At 40.8% G+C, this 10,409-nt stretch overlaps 1 protein-coding gene and 1 long non-coding RNA gene across 22 annotated transcripts in view; one reads left to right on the forward strand and one right to left on the reverse strand.

The window, feature by feature from the left end:
• Positions 1-4,225, reverse strand: part of LOC106610942 (bridge-like lipid transfer protein family member 1) — an 88,116-nt gene extending 83,891 nt beyond the window's left edge. For all 20 annotated transcript variants that reach the window (XM_014210638.3, XM_082955697.1, XM_082955696.1 and 17 more), the window contains exon 1: positions 4,064-4,225. The gene's annotated coding sequence lies outside the window, so the exon portion shown is untranslated. The remainder of the gene's footprint in view (positions 1-4,063) is intronic.
• LOC145858006 (uncharacterized) lies at positions 1,578-9,861 on the forward strand. Of its 2 annotated transcripts, none has more exons than XR_014378732.1 (2): positions 1,578-2,182; positions 8,013-9,861. It is a non-coding gene; the product is annotated as an uncharacterized LOC145858006 (long non-coding RNA). The 2 variants fall into 2 exon arrangements; XR_014378731.1 differs by lacking the exon at positions 1,578-2,182 and adding an exon at positions 3,727-3,946.
• The last annotated feature ends 548 nt before the right edge of the window (positions 9,862-10,409 follow it).

The raw sequence follows: 10,409 nt of genomic DNA on the forward strand, positions 1-10,409 counted from the left end.
AGCGTTTTAATGACCGTTCCACAGGTGCATGTTCATTAATTGTTAATGGTTCATTGAGGAGCGTTTCTTTTTTTTCCTGAGTTTGTGTGTGAAATTTGTTTTGATTTAAAATGGACCACTATCATGCACCTGTATCGAAACAGGGGCAGCGGGGGAAAAAAATACATGTCATCTATGCACTTAAATAGCTAATAGAGGACGCTTTTCCCTGTAGTTTGTTTTCATGCCAGCCAGGTAGGCTATCCTCCTGTTGTAAATATAAGCAACATGATTAATATTAGGAAAGTTAAAATATAGTAGGCCTAGCCTATAGAAAGCTGATTCTCCACTTTTTAGTAGAGGCCATTACTCGGTTCTCACGCAATTGCATAGCCTATAGAAATGTTGTGCAACATAAGCTCATGGGCTCTCATGAAGTGTTTGATTAGATTTTTGATTACATTTGCATTGATGTCAGAGTGATTAGAGGGACAATAGAGTGCTGAGTACCAGGCAGTTAGCAAGTTTGGTAGGCTACTAATGACCATCAGCAGCATCAGATTGGAGAGAGCCTAATTAACGTGATTAAACGGTCATGTGGATTTTGACTGCCAACATGACTCATGGCCGGTGTGGCAGTAAAAAGGTCACAGCAACAGCCCTAGGTCAGTGTCATTTCAATCATAGAAATATAATTCATTCTGTGAACATATCCCTTCAGAATATTGCAATTTAACTGGTACATCATTTAAATATAATTTGTGAGTGAGAAGACTAAAATGTGTCTAAGTGGCCACACACCTCTTCAAAGTACACAGTTCCTAAGCAATTTGATTGCACTTTTATGACTCAAAGATGAGTCTTGAACTATACTTTATACTTTTTTTTTTTTATAAAAAATGTTTTTATTTAACTCTCCTAGCTGTTGAAGAACTACAGCAAGGACACTTGTATTTGTTTAGTCTGGAACACAACCCTGCTTTCCCACCATCACACAATTATTGTCGTTCTTTACTCAATACAAAAACAGCCAATTATAAAATCACAATCCAGGGAAGATGGGCATGATTTGAAAGCTTGTTCTGTTGCCAACATGACTGGCTAAGTTATAAAATACAAGCTTACAGTGTTAAGCTTTCACAAGGCAATTCAACTTTTTTATTTTTTCGCATAGAAAGGAGTCATGAGTGCATTCATGAGCATATGCCGCAGGTCATTTTCTTCACAATAAACAAACATATGCTCATTCTGTTCAGAACAACCCCAGGGTGTGAAAACATATAATCTTGTAACTGTACATCAAAACAGAGATCATAAATGTTGACAATGTATATGACATGAGTTTTATGATTTGGAAATGTTTAGTGTACATTTGGACTCACAGGTGTTTGGCTTACTTGTATGAGATCAAAATGTTAATTATTATAATCCTCAACATCTGATCTTTCAAAAATACATCAAGTCAGCTTAATTTACAGCATTTCCCTCACTCAAAACAAAACATTTGCAAAAGTTGCCCAATTACTAGGAGGGATGGAGGCAACTTCTTGTCACGCGGTGCTCAAGTTCAGAACGGCTGTCAGTCAAACCCCATAATGCGCTGTGAAGTGCAGAGCCAGAACGCTGATGTCATGTATAGCATGTTGCTGTACAGCCACTACGTTCCAATTTAGATGCTTATTAATGCCCAAATCTGCCATTTTCAACCCGAGTACGTGTAAAGAGTTAACATCCAAAAGTAGAAGTAGCGTCATAGGCTCCCTTTCATTTCCCCTGAAAACAGGAACATCCAGTTGCTGGGGACTCAGCAGAGGCTAAGTTACAACATATTCAAAAATGAAAATCTGACTTTAAACGCTTTTAGATAATTGATGTGAAAGCGGAAATTAGCAGTTGAAACAATTACAAAAGTGTCCTCCTCGCCACTGTTAAGGTAAAAAGCTGAGGGATTGGGCTCGAGAAATCAAATTCATAGACAGAGCTATGGATGCAAGGACTGACCATCCATGATAACAAAATTATTAGTTTTAACCATGTTTTGATGGTATACAGTCTTTGTTTACAAGCGTTGGAGTAAAACAAGCTTATATTTTGGGTTCATGAGACCTTCATAAGAAGTTATTTTCATGAATCAATGAATGCATCATTCATATATCATTTTTTTTTTTAAATGTAGCAACTTCAGATTGACCCTTTAAAAAAGGTAAATATTTTATATATTTTTAAATTCTAGAAATTACAAAATAGTTTGACAACCCGGTTTGTAAGCTTTTAAATGATAATCAAACTCAACCGTTTATATTTTCCAGTGTTGAAGACATGGATGTCTCATGATAGGGTGGGGTGTGCAAAATGGTTCAACTTTGTTCTCCTAAATGTTTTGGCATTCAGGTCCAAAAAGTTACTTTCTGACCTCTTCTACCATGGGCAAATATGTATACAAAAGATTTGTTCAAAAAGTGTTTGAAATCAGAAGAAACGACCCTAAACTGACCAGACATAGCCTAGTCTGCAGCCCTTGTGGTTCAGGCGTAAGCTTGCTCTCCAACAATACTGGAAGAGTATTGTTTAACCTGGACACTTCCAAGTATGGATTGAATGGGGCCCAGTTTCTCAGGCAGGTCATGTTGAGTGGGGCAAGAGTGAAACCTCTTAGCTACCCGTGTGTGAGTACGGCTCAACGCACAAGCATGGTGTGGGTGTAGTCCAGTTGTTACGCAGAAAAAGAGGTCAGTAATTGTGAACACACACAAGCAAATCCCTACCTAATCCACCTTAGATCATGCTGTGTAGAAGGGGAAAAAAATGCACAGAACAAAAGCACTGCCGTTCATAAACACTCCTGTGTGTTAGTTCGGTTGTGTGGGGAAAAAAAAAAAGTATGAAATGTATGCATTCACTACTGTAAGTCGCTCTGGATAAGAGCGTCTGCTAAATGACTAAAATGTAAATGTGTGAACTGTGAATCAGGCTTGTCTGATCAAGTTCAGAGTGATCGAACGCCTAATACTACAGGAAGTTGATGAATCAGATCTGAGTAAAGTGATACGAAGCATGCCATGGTAGTAGATTCTGAGCAACAGTTATGACGTAAATAGAACACTATCTAGGTCCTGCCAGGCACACTATCTGAAAATCTACTTTTTCAACCTAGGACATCACGTGACAATGTTGTTATTTCCTTGTGTCAGTGAGGCTCATCATGTTGGTCCAGTATGCTTAAGCAGTGTCATACAGACAGCAAGTCATCTCACGCAGACAGCAAAAGAGGATTCATTCTTTGAATCTTTCAAGACAGGCACAAACATGTTGCAGTAGAAAATTGGATGTTTGATAACAGCACAATCAGTGAAGCAACCTTCATGACAAATAGTTTTGTACTAGCTAGCCAACTGATTATGTGATAGAAATACTCAAATTTATGACTATTTGTTTGCAAGTTCTGAGGACCCAAAGGGGTGCACATTTTGGTGTTTGCCCAAGTACTACACAGCTGATTCAAACAATGAAATTATCGAACTTTGATTATTTGAATCAACTCTGTGGTGCTCAGGCAAGGTTCGTTTAACCTTGCACTAGCGACTTATTCCATCACCATTTTCATGGATTGCAATAAATACAGCTAGCTGCTGTTCACGACGATGTTTAGCCTGGGGTCCCCAGATCGATAGTATTTAACGACCAGGTGAAGGCCCCCCGGCTAACCCGTGATGAACGTTCTGAAAACGTATTTACTTAGTTAGCTAGTAGCTAATGTTAGCTAGATTTGTTTGTTGTGGGCACGAGCGCTAGCTTGTACGGCCTTCCGCAAACAATTCATTTGAGATTTGCGGTATTCTCAGGTCATTAACTTAAACTATGAACAAAATACATAAATATGGGGAAATGTAATGTAAACCGACAGACAATTGCTGCGCCATGTCTGCCTCGTAACATATTTGACAGCCGTGGTTCCCCACCGCTTCAGGTAAGATACTGACGATAGCTAGCTACTGTAACGTTAGTATGTTACAACAGGCCGCAACCAACAACTTGGTATTCTTTATCCTTATAGAAAGTCTAAGGGCAAAAAGAGACCACAAACCTTAATATACGTTGTATGACATTAGATTTCATTTTGCGCCAATTCTTCGGGAATTACTATTCCTTTGTTCTTTTAGACATCCTTAGCAGCTCTCCAAAATATCTGCATGGCAGCAAACTAGTTGACAGTTCATCCTTTCACAGACACCAAACCCAACATTCGACCAATGGGTAAATCGTGGGCGATAAATCAACCAATTAAGACAAAGAATTTGACAAAGTACAACCCACTTTGAAGATTGACATTTATTTCAGCGTATCAACTGTAATGTTTTTATTATTATGCCAGACCTGAGTACCATCTAATGCAGGGTTTCCCAACTGGCAGCCCAAGAACCGAATTTGCCCCGCGGGTCGTTTTATTTGTCCCGCGGTGTTTTGAGCGCAAAATCAACAAAAATACAACTTTTGTGGAATATCATTTTTGGATATGATACTGTTAAAACCCCCAGAATCAGCTCCAATTGATTTTTAAATGAGGAAATATGTTCCCAAATATTCCTAGGCATAATAGAGACATGTGATTGTATATAAATAATAATTGATTGGATTTTTATATATACACTGCTCAAAAAAATAAAGGGAACACTTAAACAACACATCCTAGATCTGAATGAAAGAAATAATCGTATTAAATACTTTTTTCTTTACATAGTTGAATGTGCTGACAACAAAATCACAAAAAATAATCAATGGAAATCCAATTTATCAACCCATGGAGGTCTGGATTTGGAGTCACACTCAAAATTAAAGTGGAAAACCACACTACAGGCTGATCCAACTTTGATGTAATGTCCTTAAAACAAGTCAAAATGAGGCTCAGTAGTGTGTGTGGCCTCCACGTGCCTGTATGACCTCCCTACAATGCCTGGGCATGCTCCTGATGAGGTGGTGGATGGTCTCCTGAGGGATCTCCTCCCAGACCTGGACTAAAGCATCCGCCAACTCCTGGACAGTCTGTGGTGCAACGTGGCGTTGGTGGATGGAGCGAGACATGATGTCCCAGATGTGCTCAATTGGATTCAGGTCTGGGGAACGGGCGGGCCAGTCCATAGCATCAATGCCTTCCTCTTGCAAGAACTGCTGACACACTCCAGCCACATGAGGTCTAGCATTGTCTTGCATTAGGAGGAACCCAGGGCCAACCGCACCAGCATATGGTCTCACAAGGGGTCAGAGGATCTCATCTCGGTACCTAATGGCAGTCAGGCTACCTCTGGCGAGCACATGGAGGGCTGTGCGGCCCCCCAAAGAAATGCCACCCCACACCATGACTGACCCACCGCCAAACCGGTCATGCTGGAGGATGTTGCAGGCAGCAGAACGTTCTCCACGGTGTCTCCAGACTCTGTCACGTCTGTCACATGTGCTCAGTGTGAACCTGCTTTCATCTGTGAAGAGCACAGGGCGCCAGTGGCGAATTTGCCAATCTTGGTGTTCTCTGGCAAATGCCAAACGTCCTGCACGGTGTTGGGCTGTAAGCACAACCCCCACCTGTGGACGTCGGGCCCTCATACCACCCTCATGGAGTCTGTTTCTGACCGTTTGAGCAGACACATGCACATTTGTGGCCTGCTGGAGGTCATTTTGCAGGGCTCTGGCAGTGCTCCTCCTGCTCCTCCTTGCACAAAGGCGGAGGTAGCGGTCCTGCTGCTGGGTTGTTGCCCTCCTACGGCCTCCTCCACGTCTCCTGATGTACTGGCCTGTCTCCTGGTAGTGCCTCCATGCTCTGGACACTACGCTGACAGACACAGCACACCTTCTTGCCACAGCTCGCATTGATGTGCCATCTTTGATGAGCTGCACTACCTGAGCCACTTGTGTGGGTTGTAGACTCCGTCTCATGCTACCACTAGAGTGAAAGCACCGCCAGCATTCAAAAGTGACCAAAACATCAGCCAGGAAGCATAGGAATTGAGAAGTGGTATGTGGTCACCACCTGCAGAACCACTCCTTTATTGGGGGTGTCTTGCTTATTGCCTATAATTTCCACCTGTTGTCTATTCCATTTGCACAACAGCATGTGAAATTTATTGTCAATCAGTGTTGCTTCCTAAGTGGACAGTTTGATTTCACAGAAGTGTGATTGACTTGGAGTTACATTGTGTTGTTTAAGTGTTCCCTTTATTTTTTTGAGCAGTATATATATAGCACTTTTCTACCAGCTGAGGTACTCAAATTGCTTTACATAGTAGGGGGAAACTCCCCTCATCCGCCATCAATGTGTAGCACACACTTTAGTGATGCATGGTAACCATTTTTTGTTCCAGAACGCTCACCATACATCAGCTATCAGGTGGAGAGGTAAAGGAGTGATATATGTAAATTAGGAATGAGGGGGATGATTAGGTGGCTAGGTTGGGAATTTAGTCATGACACAAGGGTGAACACCCCAATGTTGTAGTGGCAGGTATAATCAGGTATACCCGCTTATTTTTCAGTGTCGCCACTGATACTTATCAAAGTAGTGAAGGAAAACGCGTATCAATCAATAGGGCTGATAGAACAGATCGGAATGTTTAGCTTAACATGTTGATAAACTATTATTTCTTAATTTTAGGCGCAGAAATGTACACACGGCAGTAGGCCTAAGCGTGAACGTTCCAAAATGCAATTTGCTGGAAAATACCATTCTAAAATTCGCACCGCACATGCAGGTGGTTTCATGGACAGAGATGGAAATATCCGTTAGAAAGAGAGGGGGATTTAAAGATGCAACAACTATCATGGGTTGCTAATATGATTAAGATAATGCCTATGGCTGCTAGACAATGAAATAAAGTTGAAATTAAACCAATAGAACAGGGGAACGCATGAGTCTTTATAAAAATAAGTGCCTCCACGGTTCTATGGTGTGATTTTGGCTATAGGCTATTTTTAAGTAAGACATGCCTCATAAAATGAAGTAAAACATCCAGGTTTCAAACAATTAAGGAACAGGAAAAATATAGCGATGCGGTAGGCCTAACCGTCTTCTGCTTGATGGTAGCCCATGCCCATGTCAGAATGATATCATGATGATTATTTGCATCAATCAAGTGGCCATTCCTTTTGCAAACTCCATCTTATGCTACAGAAACACCACTAATCAAACAATAGTGCTAGGTGCCTGCACGCTTGAATTAAAGGGTAACTACTCAACAACAACAAAAACGGGTCTCCTGGTGTGTTTAAAGAATTGTTATGGGCTTAAAAAAATACAATTTAGTTTTTCTGTGAAAAAAAAGTGTGACTTTCAGAATGAAAACAGAAACCTGTGAATTTCTGAAACAGTTTGTTTCAATAGTTGGCCTACTTTTAGCCTACTGCACAGTACAGCTTGGATTGGACTGACGGTGAAAGACCAATAGGAGATTTATCATTTTAGGTCATTCAGAGTGTATGTCACTGTTTCTCATATAATTACAAAAAAATGTTTTCCTTTGCCAGGGGAGCTGTATTTTTTTCTGCAAAATGTAACTATACCCACTTCTCGAGGCACCCATATACTTACAATAAGTGCCATGGGATTTTGAATGACCAGAGTCAGGACACCTGTTTTACGTGGTCTTCCTGTCTGAGTTGGCGCCCCCCCTTGGGTTGTGCCATGGCGGAGATCTTTGTGGGCTATACTCGGTCTTGTCTCAGGATGGTAAGTTGGTGGTTGAAGATATCCCTCTAGTGGTGTGAGGGCTGTGCTTTGGCAAAGTGGGTGGGGTTATATCCTGCCTGTTTGGCCCTGTCCGGGGGTATCATCGGATGGGGCCACAGTGTCTTCTGACCCCTCCTGTCTCAGCCTCCAGTATTTATGCTGCAGTAGTTTGTGTCGGGGGGCTTGGATCAGTCTGTTATATCTGGAGTATTTCTCCAGTCTTATCCGGTGTCCTGTGTGAATTTAAGTATGCTCTCTCTAATTTTCTCTTTTTCTTTCTTTCTTTCTCTCTCTCTCTCTCTCTCTCTCTCTCTCTCAGGGGACCTGAGCCTTAGAACCATGCCTCAGGACTACCTGGCATGACGACTCCTTGTTGTCCCCAGTCCACCTGGCCGTGCTGCTGCTCCAGTTTCAACTGTTCTGCCTGCGGCTATGGAACCCTGACCTGTTCACTGCGATTATTATTATTTGACCATGCTGGTCATTTATGAACATTTGAACATCTTGGCCATGTTCTGTTATAATCTCCACCCGGCACAACCAGAAGAGGACTAGCCACCCCTCATAGCCTGGTTCCTCTCTAGGTTTCTTCCTAGGTTTTGGCCTTTCTAGGGAGTTTTTCCTAGCCACCGTGCTTCTACACCTGCATTGCTTGCTGTTTGGGGTTTTAGGCTGGGTTTCTGTACAGCACTTTGATATATCAGCTGATGTAAGAAGGGCTATATAAATACATTTGATTAGATTTTTGAAATTTGATTTGATTTTAACGTCCCATCCAAAAGACGGCACCCTAAGCAAGGCAATGTCCCCAAATGTAATCAAAGTTTGAAATTATTGTTTTAGTCAAATATTACATATGTTTAGGCTTCTTGTGGTCAATCTGGCCCCTGCTCAAGAAAAAATTGGCCTGCGGCTGAATCTAGTTGATGATCCCTGATCTAATGCGTTTATGTATGAAATGTTTGATCGTACAATCACGTCTTTTAACATTGTCTTATGTAATGTACTGTATACAGCACATTTGGAAAGTATTCAGACCCCTTGACTTTTTTCACATTTTGTTACATTATAGCCTTATTCTAAAATGGATTAAACTAATGTTTTTCCTCAATCTACACACAATACCCCATAATAACAAAGCGAAAACAGGTTAAACATTTTTGCAAATGTATTAAAAATAAAAAGGATGCCTTATCTACATAAGTATTTAGACCCTTTGCTGTGAGACTTGAAAATGAGCTCAGATGCATCCCGTTTCCATTGACCATTCTTGATGTTTCTACAACTTGATTGGACTCCACCTGTGGTAAATTCAATTGACTGGACATTATTTGGAAAGGCACACACCTGTCTATAAGGTCCCACAGTTGACAGGTCATATCAGACTAAAAATGCTGTGTTGATGTTTTTCAGCGGCAGGGACTAGGAGATTAGTCAGGATCGAGAGAAAGCTGAACGGAGCAAAGTACAGAGAGATCCATGATGAAAACCTTCTCCAGAGCGCTCAGTATCTCAGACTGGAACAAAGGTTCACCTTCCAACAGGACAACAACACTAAGCACACAGCCAAGACAATGCAGGAGTCGCTTCGGGACAAGTCTCTGAATGTTCTTGAGTGGCCCAGCCAGAGCACGGACTTGAACCCGATCAAACATCTCTGGAGAGACCTGAAAATAGCTGTGCAGCAACCCTCCCCAATCAACCTGACATAGCTTGAGCCTCGGCAGAAAAGAATTAGAGAAACTCCCCAAATACAGGTGTGCCAAGTTTGTAGCGTCATTCCCAAGAAGACTCAAGACTGTAATCACTGCCAAAGGTGCTTCAACAAAGAACTGAGTAAAGGGTCTGAATCTTATGTAAATGTGATATGTTTATTTTTAAATTAGCAACAATTTTTAAAAACCTGTTTTTTCCTTTGTCATTATGGGGTATTGTATGTAGATTGAGGATTTTTATTATTTTTTTAAAATCTATTTTAGAATAAGGCTGTAACGTAAATATGGAAAGTCAATCATTTAGACATCGTTTCTATGCACATTCTGTAAGACTAGTAAATGTGTAAACTAATTGTAGTAAATATGGATACCATTTTGTATTGACACATTTATTTATTATCATCATGGATGCATTGACAAATGTTAGAATAAAATTTGAACACTGCATCAGCATGAAGGCCTGTGGGGTGAACAACATTAAGGTTTAATTGGCATACGCCATAAACCACATCTGCCAATGAAAGTTTGTGAGAAAATAAGTTAAGGCCACTTGAGTCAAAGTTGCTATAAAATAAAACATTAAGATGCATTTAGAATCATGTCATCAAATGGCAACTATATGATGACAAGTATGGCAAGACGTGATACCGATATATGGCCTGGTGTATCACATACCTCATAAGTTACGTTAATAATTCATTCTATACACATCAAGATGTACATGTTAGAAACAATTACTAAAAATAACCTGTCTCTTGTCAACAATCAGCATGCATGCTGACCTACAGTACATATCCATAATTGCAATGTGCTCAAATTCAAGGCTACAGACCATATCTCATGCAAATGGTTCATTATAACAAAACCAGAGGGTGTGTTGACCATACGTGCATCAGATGAAGTTGTCCTTCTTATAATTATCATTTTGCCAACCTAAAGCTCTACAGTAGGCTACCATGTAAGCGTGAAGTATTGGCACTGCAAAGGGCAATTATGGTTCA

Source organism: Salmo salar, chromosome 09 (assembly GCF_965601325.2).
Source record: "Salmo salar chromosome 09, fSalSal1, whole genome shotgun sequence".
Lineage (NCBI taxonomy): Eukaryota > Metazoa > Chordata > Actinopteri > Salmoniformes > Salmonidae > Salmo > Salmo salar.